The sequence below is a fragment of the Rattus norvegicus genome, chromosome 9 (assembly GCF_036323735.1).
Source record: "Rattus norvegicus strain BN/NHsdMcwi chromosome 9, GRCr8, whole genome shotgun sequence".
Lineage (NCBI taxonomy): Eukaryota > Metazoa > Chordata > Mammalia > Rodentia > Muridae > Rattus > Rattus norvegicus.
This window is the reverse complement of record NC_086027.1, coordinates 42,418,268-42,436,361: the sequence shown is the minus strand read 5'-3', so window position 1 is coordinate 42,436,361 and position 18,094 is coordinate 42,418,268. Positions and strand designations below refer to the sequence as shown.

At 38.7% G+C, this 18,094-nt stretch overlaps 1 protein-coding gene across 5 annotated transcripts in view; it reads right to left on the bottom strand.

Annotated features, from left to right (window-relative positions):
- Positions 1 to 18,094, bottom strand: part of Khdrbs2 (KH RNA binding domain containing, signal transduction associated 2) — a 506,659-nt gene that overhangs the window by 13,326 nt on the left and 475,239 nt on the right. For 3 of the 5 annotated variants that reach the window (XR_005488845.2, XR_005488846.2, XR_005488844.2), the window contains one exon: positions 4,969 to 5,059. The exons of 1 other annotated variant lie outside the window; for it this stretch is intronic. The gene's annotated coding sequence lies outside the window, so the exon portion shown is untranslated. Of the gene's footprint in view, positions 1 to 4,968; positions 5,060 to 15,293; positions 15,427 to 18,094 lie in introns of all 5 variants that reach the window. One more of the 5 variants, XR_010054563.1, reaches the window with a different exon arrangement.

Sequence of the window (18,094 nt, the reverse complement as noted above, 5' to 3'; positions counted from 1 at the left end):
TGGCTTAGGGAGTAGGGGGGTTCATACAACCTAACAAGAGAGACTGGGAGGGAAGAGCCCTTTGAGAAAGAAAAGAGGAGCAATAGAATGGTGTGTGTCAAAGGAATGTGGGAAACCGCACCCAAGGCTGTGTTTAGAAACTCCATCAGTCTATGCTCAACACCCCAAGAAGACTTAGCAATCCCCGGGGTGCAGACCAATAGTTTGACTTTTGGTTTAAGATAGGTGAATAACAAAAAAAAAAAAAGATAGGTGAATAACTACAAATCAACCCTTTTGGAAATAGACATGTTTTGTGACCTGCATTTCTGTCATTGTAAAGAAGCACAAGGAACAGAATATTAGAATAGAAACTAACATATTGTACATTTTCACTCTGCTGTTTGCCTATAGGGAAGTCTAGGAGCCTCGTTATCCTCTGTGATTTACTAGGGGAAGCACCAACTCTAGATAGGAGAAATCAGCTCCTGTGACATATATGAGCAACAACGCTCTGTGTAAAACAGGGAGAGGCTAGGCTAGCAACCCAAGGTAATAGTTACGTGTTCTGACATTAAAGTTAGCAGCAACTAAGGCAGTATTTTCTGCCCCCTCCTCTGAGACAGCACTGCCAGAGCTCAGGGGGGCACAACCACTGAACAAAGAATTGCTAAAGGGGGAACATTGTGTGCAGGAGATCATGACCCGGAAGTGTCTCCAAGGTTGGAGTAGTCATGACAGGAGAGAGACGCTGCAGCCAACAGTCTATCTTTTCAAGGAATTCAGTAAGAGCAAGTGGCCCATGTCCAACCTGGAATCTACCAGAGACGAATTAGGCTATGAAGATTCACTTGGAATCTTTGAATGGGACCATAATTCAGGTACTGAGAAAAATAGGGCAGTGATAATCACCAAGAGAGAAGCTGTGAAATGGAAAAATAAAATAGGATACACCAGAAATTAGTACCTGGAATAAGCAAACCAGAACAAAACTAGACTAGGGGAGAACAGGAAAGGGCTACCGTAGCACGGGTGCTGTGTGGTGGGAAACCAGAGTCCAGGTGAGCTTAAGAGGGAACAGGCAAGAGGCGAAGCTGCTTAAAGAATGGGAAGGAGACAGAAGGCAGCTCAGAGAAATGTTCCGTCTTTTGTCTGTTCATCTCCAGTCTCCAGAGACTCCACTTGCATAAGCCAGCAGTACTAGATGGGACTGTTCTGTGGGAATGGAGAACCAGGGAATAGCTTCCTCCTTATTGAGCCAGAGGAAAGGCGAGGACTGGATTCAAGGGCAAACAGACCCAGAAACTGCAAATCCCAGAGAAGAGAGTTGTGCTGTAGATATCTCAGGGAGGAAGCCCGCATTCTCTTAGAAGGTCTGCATATAACATAAGTTCATACAAGACAAATCTCCCCTCCCTTTGCTTTGCTTGTCTAGGTCAGGAGAGAATGGTGACGTGTGCATATACCATGAAACCACAAATGTGCAACCAAACTGGTTTCAATTTGTCTGGAAATTCTCACCAGGAAAGACAAAGTTGACTTTTCCTTCTCCTCGCAAAGAAATTGCTCCCCCCCCCCAAAATTAGCCTGTGTGCAAGAATTTCTGTTTATGCTACTACCATATTTGATTCATTAGAAACCCTTTGAATTTGTCAACAAATGTTTGCCTAAATTACCATGCTATATGGCCCCAAGATGGGGGCGGGTCCTCTTTGAATCTTTAGACTGACCTGAAGTATTTTGATAAATTCTATTACCTAGAAGGAGCCAGTAGGAAGTTTGGGCACCATCTGTGTTTGTTTGTGTAGCAAGAGTAACTGCCTGGAGAAAACTCTGATGCTCATGTAAAAGATGCAATATAAGCAGAATCCAAGATGATGCCTTTAGGATAATTACTGTACCTTTCATTGACATGGCGTTCCATGGATTTCAAACTGTTTTGATGTGCTTTCATTGCGGATTTCTACAAAACTCGTGAAAACGGGGAATTGGTTTCTAGATTTAAAAAAAAAGGCCCATCCTGGAAACCTACACTGATACTGGGCACTCTTTGGGGGACTACAAAGGCACACAGTCTAATCTGCTGCCTGTTTGCCAGAACACGCTTGAGAAGCACTTTGTTTGTGCCAGGGACACTCTAAAAGGGCAAGCTTATTAAATAGATTTTAATAAGTCATAATAATTACTTATTAAATAGATTTTTTTCTTCAGGAGAAGAATCATAGAAGTAGTTGTTGTTTTAGTCTCATTTCAAGGAAGGAGAGACTGAGGCAGAGGTCTTCTACTCACCTTTCGCTGACAGTGAAAGATTTATACCAGGGGGCAATCTAGCAGAATACAATTTCTCCCAAGGAGTGCTTTCTTTATCTGTTTAGTCAGCCAGCGACATCCCAATTACAGAGACACATGCTTGCCTACCTGTCTTACACATCCCAGGCCAACTTACCCAGGGATAAGACGAACCACAGTTTGCTCTGCCCTTTCTGCTTAAATCTATTAGGTATCAAGAAAATGTCCCACAGGCATGGCTGCAGGTCAACCTGAGCGAGGTAATTCCTTAATTGAGATTCCCAGGTGTGTCAGGTTGACAGCTAACAAGAGCCATCAGACCAAGGATGGGATGGGCCATGCTTGGAATATCCTTAATACAGAAACTCGTTGTGCTCTCCGCTGTTTTGTGTGACCCGATGCGAGTGACCTATTTTAGTTATGATCTTGGGTAATCACTACTCATAAGGAGTTCTATGTACGTGTTTTCCTCCCAATGTTTCCCTCTGATGATGATATTTCCACTCCAGGATGAGGCTGGGAAGGAGGGACGGCGATATAGTGCGAGCGATTTATGAGGCCAGGAGAGAGCAAATCTTTGAGCCGGGGTATTTGGCAGGCAACTTAAACAACAATATTCTGTTGAGCTATTTGAAGGTGCGAAGTTTCATTCAATCCTGAATTCCACATGTTTTGAGAACTTGCTGAATATTACTTTAGGGTGGGTGGCTACCTTTTAAAGACTTTCTATTTTAGATCCCGGTCAAATGGATCCAAACCAAGGGAGAGAACCAGCTAGGACCTCAAATGGTCTTAAGCTGAGGTCCCCAGTGGCTTAGCGCTGGGTCAATAGGTTCTGCCTAGACTCCTTCTTTCGGGTCCTATTTGCTCATTTCCTAATTCCAAAGGACTAGGAATTGTCTCACCCGGAGTTTATTTTCCAAGCCTTACAAAGTGATTGACATGCTGTATGAATGCTAAATGAAAGCTTTTTGTCATCAGCTCCTCCTGGCATTTCCCCGTCTGTTTCTCCCCATCTGTGTCCTGCTTTCTTTTAGTGCCTGCCTCTTATCGCCTTCTCCCTGCTTCACAAAGGTCGCCCTGAGATTCCACCAGGAGAATATGAACACCTGACCATTCTCCACCACAGAGAGCAACACTAAGGATGTGTGATTTAACTTGGACCAGTGTGTGGAGTGAGATGAAGACTCTTGGTTATCTTTTTGGCTATGACTTTAAACGATCAACAACCCAATGGAAACAGTGAGTAGCCAATCAGCTCTTACCAAAAAAAAAAAAGTAGTGAGTGGCAGATAGAGCTTGAGAAAACTTGGAAAAACTATGGTCCAATTGGTGGACAGGGTTGGTGGTTTTGCTGCTTCATGTGGAGGGACTGATCTCAGAAAAGGATTTACTAGCTATGCGGGTTCAAATGGGAGGTTCTCCACAGCCTTGAGTGTTGGCTCTCTTAGCTTCCAGTTAGCAGCACTGTTTTGGGATTTTGAAGAAATGTGGCCTTGCGGGGGAAAGTTGGACTTTGAAAATGTAAAGACTCTCGCTATTTCTAGTATGCTAGCTCTGCTTCTTGCTTGATTCAAGATGTGAGCCCAGGGGCTCCCATGGCTGCCATGACTCTGACTGCTGTGTCCACAACACTATCATGGACTCTAATATTCCACTGGAAGCAGAAGTCCAGACAAACTCTTTCTTCTACAAGATGCCACAGTCATGGTGTTTTGTCACAGCAATAGAAAAGTCACCAATATAACCATCTGTTCCCAGAAGAGAACACCCTGCAACTAAACGTTTATAGCTTCTCTGCCTTTTCCGTATTTTCTTTCAGAAAATAAAAAGCCTAAAAGCTTGCACCATAAGCTTATGGTAAGTGTGAAAGCCTTCGGTTCTAGAACAGCAGCAGCAATGCAAAAGCAAACAACAACAACAGCAAAGTAAGTAGAAGAAACTGCCACAGCTAACGTACTCAGTCTTCACAAGGAGAGCACTGGAATTGGCCTCATAGACAAGGGGGAATGAACAAATCAGGTGTCGGAACTGTCCCATTCATTTAATGTCTAAGTAGCATACGAAATCTAGATGGGGTTCACCATGTAAAGAACCCAAAAGTCAAAATGCAAACCAAAGCACAGAAACCCCGCCGTTGTTAGTTTGCAGTCTATGTTACTAGCTACGCATAAATTTATTAGAGATATTAATATGAACATATAATCATATATTAAGTTCCAATCTGGTTGATGCTTTTTCATAAATGTGTTATAAAACATTATTTGAGCATTGTTAGATATTTGTTGTTACGCTTTGCCTAGATTGACTTACTAGCTTGGCTCTAATCTCATCTGAGACTTAGACTAGAAATCTTAGCCTAGTATAAGTTTTTTATTTTAAAAACATTAAAGATTTATTTTTATTATTTGAAAGTGTGTGTGCATGTGTGTGTGTGTGTGTGTGTGTGTGTGTGTGTGTGTGTGTGTGTGTGTGTGTGTGGGTGTGTGTGTGTGTGTGCGTGTAGGCTAAAGGAATTCGGTACCCCCAGGAGCTGGAGTTATAGGTGGTTTTGGGAAATCTGGCATGGGTGACGAGAACTGAAGTTAGGTTTTCTGCAAGCACAACATGGACCTTTAAATCACTGAACCATCTCTCAAGCCTTAAAGTCAAGATAGTAATTTTAGTTAAGGAAGAAAGACAAAGTTTCTTTTCACCTACTTTTTCTCCATATCTGACAATCCATCCAACCTCATCTCTTTTATGATGCCATGTTTTTTCAGCCCCAGGCCAAATTAACTTCTTCTTTAGTCTGTAATGACAGCACACAGTCCATATTTGTACACACATTTTGTATCACCAAGTGAACTGTAATCATATTTTATGCATGGGCCTGATCGCATTTACTCGCCTCTCTACAGCACAGAGAACTTAGAGAATACTTACATGAATTTCTACTTTTTTGTTAGAAATGACTAGACACTTAAGTACAGTAGCATTTCTGTACTATTTTATATGTTTTATTGTGACATGGCTTACACAGTGGTATAATGATGTTAATTATATATAAATAGTATTTGTGTTTGTTTATGATATTTTATCAGAAATAAGCTTAGGCAATCTTTAGAGATTTCAGAGAGGAATACCCTGTATAGCATAGCAGAGTTGACCTTTCATTGGTTCAAATACACTTCTTATTTGAGCAGTGATAAAGAGATTAAAGAAAATAAGCACTCTGTATAAAGAACATGCCCTTATCAAGTATTCAGTAGAAGATTATGACTATATATATGGGATGTTGGGGAGTTCTTCTTCCAATAAGAATTTTCCTCTTATTCAGTTTGTGTGTCCAGTAGCCTGAAAATCAGTGACTCCCCGATGCCCAGGCATAGAAGTGTTTGAGGTGGAGAGTCTATGGAAACAACATCAATGTATTCCCTCATTCTTTGTTTTTTAACTCGTGAACCTATTTAGGATTGTTAGTTGAAGCAATGCATTTGTATTCATGAGAGGCATATATTTTGTCTTGCAGAACAGTTTTACAAAGTTGTGGCCTAACACAGGGACAATCAAAAATACAGTGCCTGGCATAAACCAAGCATTCTGCAACTCTTTTTCATTGATATAGAGACATCAGTATCTTCAACTACTACCCAGCGGAGATCGGGCTTTTGCTGTATCTTTTTTTTCTTTTTTTTTTAATCTTTATTAACTTGAGTATTTCTTATTTACATTTCCTTTTTTTTAATCTTCATTAACTTGAGTATTTCTTATTTACATTTTGATTGTTATTCCCCTTCCCGGTTTCCTGGCCAACATCCCCCCCCTTCTCCACTGGTGTTCCCCTCCCCATCCTTCCCCCATTACCTCCTTCCCCCCAACAATCACATTCACTGGGGGTTCAGTCTTGGCAGGAGCAAGGGCTTCTTCCACTGGTGCTCTTACTAGGATATTCATTGCTTCCTATGAGGTCAGAGTCCAGGGTCAGTCCATGTATAGTCTTTAGGTAGTGGCTTAGTCCCTGGAAGCTCTGGGTGGTTGGCATTGTTGTTCATATGGGGTCTCAAGCCCCTTCAAGCTCTTTCAGTCCTTTCTCTGATTCCTTCAACGGGGGTCCCATTCTCAGTTCAGTGGTTTAATGATGGCTTTTGCTGTATCTTAAAGGGCACTTGGCCTTATAAAAAAGTTATAAGAGCTTGCGATAATCAAGGTAGAACTATTGATAACATTTGAATTATGTTAAGCAAAATAATTAATTATATGAACTTGTAATTAGTAAAACAAATAACATCTTCTGTCCTACGTTGAGGTCTAGGCTTGCTCACTGGGGGAGCACACCATGCTGATTTAGGCTCTCTAATTCTGTTTCCTTAACTGTTATGTGGAAATAATAAAACACTTGACTCATTACTGCTTCTCCTTTTTTTATTGCTGTTCATAGAAACCAAGGCTCTGTGCAAAAGATCTAACACTGAGCCTTATGTCCCAGCCAATGGCTTATTGGGTTATTGTAAAGAATTCATTATTTATTAAAGGCGTTTTAAAGTCTCTAACAATTGACCAGCATCTAATGAATGAGTAATAAATACTGAAAGCCTTTTATTATTGTTGGTAGGTAAGTCTAACCTATTTTATCATGCATACTACAACCTTGAAAAGGAAATGGGGGTATTGGCCAGAATTACGACAAATCAACAACTGTAAACTAGGACCCTTGGGGACTCTATTTACAATGGATCCATGAGAATGGATACATGGATTCTACTTCTCATTTTGGTTTAGAGAAAATTAGCATTTCAGGAGGGAACTCATTGCCCTATTCTATCGCTTTCTGTTTACTCTGCTCAACTTTGTATCATCCCACAGATATTTACTGAATGCCCCTTGCTGACTCTTTGTTACAAAATTGAACTTCCCTCTAACATTAAAAGGCCAAATTTGTAAAAATGACCACAATACCCCTTTAAGCAGAGGTCCAACAAATGTCTATAAGGTATGATAGATACCATTTCTCTTCACTGGAACTACTGTCTCCTGTTCCACTCATTGTCAAAAAGCAGTTCAAACATTTATCATGTGATTTCAACAAAATTCATCTCATTGACTTATTTTGGTTCCTTCCTTCCTTCTTCCCTCCCTCCCTCTCTCTCTCTCTCTCTCTCTCTCTCTCTCTCTCTCTCTCTCTCTCTTTCTTTCTCTCTCTTTTTTTCCTCTAATACCCAAGAATTCACAACTTCAAATTCAGGTGATGATATAAGGCATGGAAACCACAGGCAAATGAGAAACAATATATTACTGTTACGTTGCTATGATGCTCAATAAAACCAAGAGTTTTATTACTTGTTTGACAAAAATCTAATATACCATTCAGCTTTCATTTGAAGCAAAGAGCTCTGCCACTTTAAACATTTCTGCTTAGGCTCACAATGAATCCTTTCTATACCCATCTTAAAAACAGAACTCATAAATGAGATGACAAATGGATGATGAAGGGTTCACCTCACTCCTAGCAATACTGACCCTCAAAAGATACCAGTGTGAGATTTATGATAGCCTTGGCCTTTCTATGATGTATCATCACATATTTTTATGTGAACAGAGTGACTTTGAACAGTCATACAATCTCCCAGATAGGCACCTCTTAGGCATCCAATATAGGATCTCAATTCATCCCATGGCGAGTTTAACCACAACTAGTGGTTGCCAGAAAGACTCAAAATAAATTACTGTTCTCACCTTTCATATTTAAATGCTTTTATAGTCTGTGTTGTAGAAGAACAGTTAAACTAACAGCATCCTAGCTATGACTGGTCTCTTCTGAGGGAGTCTTTTCTGACGCTAAGTGAAGATAATGATAACCATTCATCACTGGCATTAGCATATGGCACGACACAGCGATATTTATAAGCAGCTAAGACAACATGGGAAGCAGATGAGTCCTGCTGATTTGAGCAGGCTTCTGATTTCAGTTGACTGTCAGTGTAGTAAAACTGGTCTAACATTAGTAGCATTAGTAACATTAGTAGGTCATGGGCATCAAGAAGCCTAATTGTCTTTCTTCACAGTACACTGTGAAGTATTGTTCATGCACTGCCAAGTGTTGTTCATATGTTGCCTTCACATCCTCAGTTCCGCAGGAGAAAACTCTTAGAAACCTTTTGAGAATTATTAAACTTAACGAAACTTCAACAATTCTGGAAAACTCCCAGGATTCTTATAGTACCTCACACTATCATCTAGAACCTTCCTAAAGCTGAGGCCCTTTAATACAGTCCCTCATGTTGTGGTGAACTCCAACCATAAAATTATTCTTCATGTTACCTCATAGCTTTAATTTTGCTGCTGTTATGAATTGTAGTATAAGTCAATGATATGCAGGATATCTCATATTCAACTCCTGGGAAGGGTCATCTAAACCCCCAAAGGGGTCATGTCTCACAAGTTGAGAACCACTGATCTAGGTAACAAAGAATATGGGTCAATATTCAAAGTTCTTACTTTGTATAGGAATAAAAGATGAACATGAAAAAATGAGTCATTCAAGTTGAGCTTTACTGCACTCACACTGAAGATAAAAATGGGATTTGAACACAGAAGAGTATATTAGACCAACTCAAAAGCAAATCTTAGAGTACCAGAAGCCTAAACGTGTCTATGTGTAACTTATAAAAATCACTGATTATAGTATACTTTCCTTAACTAAAATGTATCACCCTTAAAGCAACATTTGATTGGTGACATAGCAACATATTCCTTCTAGTTTAAGAATTACTGAGAATACACTTATGCAGAAATCTGGTCATCTTTGAACATGCAAAGTGATGTCTGACTTTATTGTTATTTGGACAGAACATATCACAATCTTTTGCCCTGTTGAACATACTACAGGAAGAAAACGCAATGCTCATTGAAAAAAGGAGAACACGTGTTCTTTTGCACGCTAAGAAGAATATCACATCACACACAGCATGCGTGAGTGCTACTGCAAATATATTTTAACAAAACTGTAGCTGTCCTCTTCTTCATGTCCCCTGCTTTAACCCATCAAGAAGAGGTTCAGAAATGGTAACTAACAGGAGGGAAGTTTGAGGTGTCCTGCCAACTTCACACAACCAGGTAATGGTAACCTTGACATTGCTGATGAAAGCTTTGGGCACTAGCACAAAAGGCTGTTCATTTCTTAGTTATTTGGCATTTCCTAAACTGTGTTGCATTAATATATATGCTGTTGAATCGGTTAGAGTTTGATTGTTTTGGCTCCATATTTTTGTCGCAAATAGAGATTATTCACCCATCATTGATGTTCTAACAGAAAATCCCTTTGTTTTCAATAGTTAAGGTGGTTAGTTCCTTTCCATTACTGTTCCAGATGAGTTGGACAACCTTATCTACATAGCATTAAGGAACACATTATCTGAGCATTTGACTTATTTTTATTTATTTTTTCTTAAAATATATATTATTTGATGTTATATACATATAATTTGATGCTAAAACAAGTCATGAACAGCTACTGAATATGCTTTATCTAACTGTATATTGATATATATTAATTCACATAATAATTAATATTTATTTTTTGAAGCTATTAGACAGTAAACGAGGAACAAAAAAATTAAGCTTGCTTTCTGGGCATTTCATATATATATACTGAGAGAAATTAAATAATAAATCCTCAGTCTTGCCTCCAGTTAAAATTAATACAGAATGTTAGTGCAGATATTTTATAATTGTTATTATATATTAACAAAGAACCAAAGATATTTTAGAACATACACTGGGTATAAACTTTAGATTTTATTATGCTAACACAAGCCATTAGTTATTGTCTAACCGTAGCTAAAATTGTAGGGAAATGTTCAAGTGTTTTATGTTATAGGCATTTTGTTATTATAAGTGTAAGCCTTGAAATACTGTGAGTGTACTATTTGAAATATAACACTTGGATCACCTGTAAGTAATGTTAATTCTTTCTACCTGAAAAGTATGAATAGTGGCTCAATGTTTGTTGACTATTTGGCAAATGACTTATTTATGATAAATGATCAGTTTAGAACTGTTGTTTAAAGTAGAATTCTGGCTTCCAAATGAGGTTGAAGTCACGTAAATACCTGATATTTAAATTAGAAACTTTGTAAGTAATGTTCACCATAAGTCTGAAGTAAGAATCTTATTTACTTATTCAAGTTCTGGAAGAATTGAATCTTTGACTAATGTAACTAAGCAATTTTCTTGGCAATACAAGGCTTGCTTGAATTTTTTTGATTACACTTTTATTTTGCATGTGTGCATATGCAGATGTCACTTTGTGAGTGTGGAGGTCAGAGGATGACTTGTGGGCGACAGTTCTAGTCTCCCATCATGTGGGTCCCTACGATTGAATTCTGACAGTCATGGATGGCAAGTACTTAAACCACTGAGCCATCTTACTGCTAGTTGTTAGTATTTTTATCTTATTGTATCATGTATATCTGTGTATCATGTGCACGCTTAGTGACAGCTAAGGTCAGGAGAACACAGTTATAAGCTACCCTGTGGTTGCTGAGCCTTGAACCTTGGTCCTCTGTAAGAGCAGCTACTGCTCTTAACCATGGAGGTATCTATATTTCCAGTTCCTTTTACATTCTTTTTTTTCTTTTACATTTTTTTTATCTTTATTAACTTGAGTATTTCTTACGTACATTTCCATTGTTATTCCCCTTCCCGGTTTCCTTTTACATTCTTAACCATAAAAACTATTATTTTTTTTTTTTGATACAAGGTTCTATTGTGCAGCCAGTGCTGGTCCTTAAGTCAAGATTCCTCCCCATTTTCTGGTTTCTGAGAGTATAGGATTTCTGTCATCATACCCAGCTTCACGGTGTATTGTTTTACTTTAATAATTTGTTTAAAAATTTAATTCCATCAGAATACATAGCCATTGACAAATGAATGGCCGGCCTGGTTCTAAAATTTCTACTTTCGAATTATGTTTTCCTATTTTGTATTTTGAAGATAATTATGAATAAATAATGAGTTTACATAGGAACCTCCAATCAGCCAAGTTGGACAATTACAACTTGGTGTCATCGGTAGTATTACTAAAAAATAAAAATATTAGTTACATGTGCAAATCTTTTGAAAAATGACTTATAAGTCATATGTATTACCTGATAAGTCCATAAAATTAACTGCATTTGCAGCTTAGCATTAGCACTCGGGGTTATTCAGGGAGATAAAAATGTACCTTTCTAGTGGAAGAAAGTCTGGTCAGATAATGTGTGTGTGTATATATATATATCAATTATATATAAAATATATTATATAGTTATACTATATAACTATATATCAATATATACATGATATGTTAATATATGTACAATATATATTTTTATAATATATAATATATTTTATATAAAATATGTATTATAAAGTGTAACATACTATCATATTTCTAAAACCAAATCAACCCCAGAAGAGAAGAAAATGGTGCCTAATTAGATAGTTACTAAATGTCATCATGAAATATTTTATCTTTCTATGTGAGTAAATGCTCTAGAAACTCTATCTTAAACACTCCCTATATGGTTTTGTGTGCTATGGACATTGGCCAGGTAGAGAAAATCTCTGTCACTTATGCTGGTCTTTACCCTGCATGAGGAGTATGGGGAAGTTTGTGGGGCTGTGTCCTTACAAATGTATGAGTCTCTGTCACCATTTTTAGGTGCCACAAAAGCATATTTACTGACTTCTGTGTCATCCAGCAATCTGTGAGGTCCCGAGACACCAGGCCCCAAGCTATCTAGCTCACGTAAGCTATGTAGAAAGAAGTAAAAAGTCAAGACCCTGTTTCCAATGCACACATGAGATTTCTCCTGGAGCCTGAGAAAACTCCAAACGCTCACATATTTTGAGCAAACCTTTTAATTTTGTCTTTTTCTCTTTAAAGAGAAAAAGGTAAAAATGTCTTGCTGTCCAGTGTGACAGCTCAGAGGGGAAAGTTGCTTGATGCCAACTCAGATGGCCTGTGTTCAGTCACCGGGTCACATAGGGTGGAAGGACAGAACAGACTTCTGAAAGTTGTCCTCTGTCTCCAAATGCATGAAGTTGCAAGTGCTCCCTCACCCTCAAATAAACAAATAGTGAAAATGCAATTTTTAAAAAAATGTATTATTTTTTCCACAGCAGACTATCTGCCCTTCTTAAATCAATGTCTTTCTTGTTCTTGCTGAGATAAATGCTATGAGAAAGCAACTTGGAGGGTAAAGGATTTATTTCAGGTTATGGTTTATAGACCATCATGGGGGGAAGTCAGAACAAGGACTTAAGGCAGGCACCTGGAGGCAGGAACTGAGGCAGAGGCCATGGAGAGATGCTGCTTACTGGCTTGCTCCCCATGCTTTCTTATATTACCCAGCGATAGAATTGTTTACAGTAACACAGACATTCTACATTAGCTGTTAATCAGGAAAATGGCCCACAGTCTGATGCACAGGCTATTTTAATAGAGGCAACTCTTCCATTGAGATTTCCTCTTCCGATGTGTCTAGGTTGCTGACAAAAACCAACTGAGACACTCCAAGTTATCTTAGAAGTATTAACCCTACATGTGTAAATTACATTACATTGGCATTGTATGCACAAATAAATCTGATAATTGACCAGCATCATAGACACTGCATACAGACTATAAGACATAACAAATTTAGAGGCAAAGCATTTAGTTATCTATTTATTCATTTGATAACTGCCTCCTATCAGACTTGACTAGTATCCTCACCTAGATTTTTTTTAAAATTGTTTTCAAACTGTCCTTTTTTTAAAAATTGGATATCTTATGTATTTACATTCAAATGAACCTTCCCAGTTCACCTTCTCCCATTCTCCCTCAAGTTGCTTCTAGGAGGATGCTCCCAAACCCACCTACCTACTACCTCCCGCCTCCCCGCCCCAGCATCCCCTGTACTGGGCATCAAGCCTTCACAGGACCAAGGGCCTCTCTTCCCACTGATGCCAGCCAAGGCCATCCTCTGCTACATATGTGGCTGGAGCCATGGGTTGCTCCATGTATACTCTTTAGTTAGTGGTTTAGTCCCTGGGAACTCTGGGGGTCTGGTTGGTTGATACTGTTGTTCTTCCTAGGGAGGTGCAAACCCCTTCACCTCCTTCAGTCCTTTCTCTAACTCCTTCATTGGGGTCCCCATGCTCAACCCAATGGTTAGCTGCAACCATCCTCATCTATATCAGTAGTGCTCTGGCAAGGACTCTCAGGAGAAACCCATATCTGACTCCTGTCAGCAAGCACTTACTTAATTTTAAAAGCTATACTTTTTCCTAGGAGACATTGTCTTTTGCAGTGAGGAAGGTAAAGTCTGGCTGTTCTTTCAGAATGCTGCTTGGAGATATTTATACAGAAATGTAACCTTTGATGATATTCTTCAATATGTGATAGGTAAGTATGTAGTCAGCTTAGCAAGTAATTCAGACTTCACTGAAAATCTTTCAGCTGTAGAATTTGATGAGACCACTCTTTAATAAGTGTCCTTCATTTGCTATTGTTTCCGGGAGTGATTGTGTTGAAATAATTAGTTACTGGTAGAAAACTCCCAATTCTTTGAGTCCTTTAAATATGAAGATATTCAAGGACATTAGAGTTAAAGCCCAGAGAATTGAAGTCCTAGTGACTGGTACCAAGTCAACTCATCGTGGGATTTTATTTTAAAGAAATTAAACTTCTACTATAATAATCTAGTTTTCCAGAAGCTAGAGGCATCAAGGATATCACACACGCGCACACACACACACACACACACACACACACACACACACACACACCCCAGAATCAATTAACCCTGGCTCACAGGAGCTCACAGAGATTGAACTGAGAATTGAGAGCCTGCAATCTAGAGGACAATCTAGGTTCTCTGACTATGTTATGGTTGTATAGTTTTGGTCTTCTTGTGGTACTCCTAACAGTGGGAGCAGGGGCTATCTCTGACTCTTTTGGGGATCCCTTTCCTCCTACAAGGTAGCTTCATCCTGCCTTACTATGAAACAAAGAACCTACTCCTCTTATGGCAACTTGATATGCCATGGTTGCTTGACATCTCTGGAAAGCCTGCCTTTTTTTGAAGGGAAATGGAGGAGGAGTGGATCCGGGGAAGAGGACAGGTGAGAGGAGGGACTGGGAGGAGAGAAAGAAGGGGAAACTGTGGTAAGGATGTTGGGATATAATGCATGATAAGATAATAAATTAAGAAAAGAAAAAAACCCTTTAACAATAATGTGAATGCATTAAATAAGCAATTAATTCTTATTAAAAACTTTCTTAGAGTCAAAGCTTCTAGTAACTCTGTACACTCTGCCAAGTTATAGGGTTCTGAAAACATATACGGAGGGATACTGTCACTCAAAAATACCAGTGGTGCTATAAAAAATGTGGTGAGATAACTACAGAATCTGTACATATTTCTTAAAATAATTTTTTTGTGTGCATGAGTGTTTTGCTAACGTATGTCTGTGCACCATGTATGCCTGCTCAGTGCCCACAGAGTCTTGAAGAGGCATTGGATCTCTTGAGATTGCAGTTACAGACGGTTGTGAGAAAGACACCCAGGTCCTCTGCAAGAGCAGCCAGTGCTATTAGCTATTGTGCTATGTCTGCAGGTCTAGATGTAATATTCCATACACACAATGCATGCACGCACACACGCACGCACGCACACACACACATACAGACCAGCCAAAAGTTGTGATGTACAATAATTGCAATTTTATAAAATCTCACCAAATCTTACCAAAATCTTACCAAAAAACTGTGAGAAGCTGGCACCGTTTTCTATCGTTTACTCAATATTATACACCTAGAAAAGTTTTAAAGTTCTAAAAATATCACAAAAGAAAGTTCAATGATCGAAGAAAATGATGGTAAATACTTGTCCTGTGCTGGGATCTCCAGCTACATGAGCTCTTAATGCCCAGGAGTGTAAGGACAGCTGAGCTAACATGGGAAATTCAGATACGGTCTTTAACAACAAGATGCACGTGGTGGAGGCTTGCAACATCACCTGCTCTGGAGATGTAGGAGAAACTCCCCTCTTCTTTCTCATGCCCTTGCACTCATAATGGATCCTTGTTATCTTTCTCTCAGGATCTAGCTTGTCCTTTATTTCTGTGTTCACTTTCACTTGGGTATCTTAACTATAATAAAAGATAAGGCACATTTCAGTTGTGTGTGTTATTGGGTAGAGAAAGGGAGAAGAGTTGAAAATTGGATCTTGGTTTGCAAGAATATAAGTAGACACACCAGTATACTGAAAGCACGTCTTCAGTAGGAAGTGATCACAGTAGGAAAAGATACCCAATTTCCTAGAGTTTATGGAAGTTCATGTAACTTGATTATTTATTCCATACCTACATTTAGAGGGCTGTGTACTTAGCTATATGTAGGCGCTATATAGGAATGGAAGGCTGAGAGTAAGGTACAATAATGCCTGAAATGTATGGGGTTTTGAGAAAATGTAAATACTTTCAACCAGCACTATATGTGTCATACATAAAGGTATCGAGAAAAAAAGTGAAGCTTTTTATAGACACAAAAATAGTATGTTATGTGATCCATTGTTTTAGCTGACACTTTCTTTAAATTATTAATATAACAATTATACCAAGTTACCACTGGAATTACACTCATGATAGCACATACAATCTATTGATATATCTGTGTATGTGCCATTTTATAAAATTTTTTAGACCTAGGAGGCTAAAGACTAAATATGATAATGAATATTTCATAAGTGTGTGTAGCAGGGAATAAGTTAATCTGCCTTGGCTTCCGGCCGGCCGTGTACATGGGGCACCTGCCCAAGAGCTGTCAGGATTCATAAATGAAACACACACACACACACACACACACACACACACACACACACGTGCGCACGCGCATGCACCAGCTAATTTTGACATGCTGGACAGTTCTATACTCCCCACAGCTAACACTCACTTCCCTCTGGTATTCCTGGATTAATACCTTCTAAATCTATATTTTATCTTTTCTAACCTGGTACCTTCTGGGCAGCGCCCTCTCCCTGCCACAGGGTCTCTCTTCCTTTCTACCTACATTGTTGGATGCTTTCTTTCCCGCAGCTCTTAAATCTGATCTCTCTCCCTCCGAGTCATGGTGACTCTCTCCTTTTCCTTCTCTCCCTTTGTCCCTTGCCCACGAAATCTAAAAGTCCTGCCTCCACCTCCCCGCCTGGCCACTGGCTATATAGCAATTCTTTATTACCACCCGAAGCCAGCTGGGGACAGAAACCCTCAGGTCTGCAATGTGGCTTTTGGGAGCCAAGTTAAGATAAAGCATTAGAACCAATACAAACAACTCTGTTCTAAGACATATACTAGACCAGGTAATATTAATAATGTTAAAATTATAATATTAATATTAAAATCATAATATTAATAATATTAAAATTACAATATTAATATTAAAATTATAATATTAATAGTAGTATATTAAATATTTCTAGCAGAAAATTGATTTATATTCTACGTCTTCCTTATAGAATGAACTTTTATTTGCCTTCTTGAAACACAGTATGGTGATGTGGTACATTTAGAATTTGTTGCAAGGAGAAAGAACCAGTTTGGAAGCCTAGTAACTAAATTTGGGAGGAAATAATTTACCTCTATCATTTTACTCCACCTCATAATGGTATGAGCTAGGACTGCTACTATGACTATTTTCCCTATGATAAAAATGCATCTGAGAACATTGAAATAATTGTGCTCACCCTCCAGTTCATCCCTTGTTCCCCGGACAGTTAATACAGCTTTCTTCCTCACACACACACTAACCTCAGCAAACTGGACCTTAGATCACTTTGTCCCTCCCAAAATGAAGGTCAGCTCATGACTGAAAATTCAAGTCCCTTATATTTAAATCGGTTGTGGGGTTGCACACCAGTCCTCCAAGCGTCTGTGTGCCAACCAGGCTGTGCCAACCAGGAATTCGAGGATAATCAATTCTTCATAATGAAACTGCTGCAGACAAATAGAAACACCGAATCCAACCACCTGCAAGGTCGGCTATATTTATCTACTAGCAACCTATTTAATATAAATAAACATGTGAGAAATGGAAAAAAGGAATGAAGGTAAAGAATATAAAAATACAGAACATATTTAAGTAGTCATATACACTCGGCTTTTGTGTTAGCCTTTCTGCTCACCAGCTTTGCTACGTGTTTCTTTAAGCAGTCACGAGAATGAACCATTAAAAGCACCACAAAACAAAATAGAGCCCTTCTAAAAATTGCCCACCTATTTATCAGAGACAAATCTATTCAGAGACAATAATTTTCAGTAGTCACCAGGCATAAAAAATAGACAACTAATAGCTAATTATTAAGTCAATTTATACTAAGAGGTTATTAATGAGTAAAGAATCCAGAGAAGTTCTAAGAGAAGTTTCTTAGAAGGTAGATATATTTCTTTTTAAAAATTTCTGCACTTGGGATCCTGAGAGATCGTTCAGCAGTTAAAAGCACTCAACTGTTCTTTCAGAGGACTCAAAGGCTCACAACCACCTCTGATTCCAGTACCCGGGAGATATAATGCCTCGGATTTCCATACCCGCACTCCCAGGCACACATCCACACATCCAGACATATAACTTAGAAAATAAACAAAATGTTAAATAAAACTATTCGTGTATCTGACAGACGCATGACAGATTTCACTAATATTATTTCGTCAGGAAAATGCAAATGAAATTCCCAATGGGCTATTGCCAAACACCAAGAATTAATCCAAGAATGATTATTGTACAGTACAGCAATCCTACTCGTAGGCAGAGCCAAAGGAAACA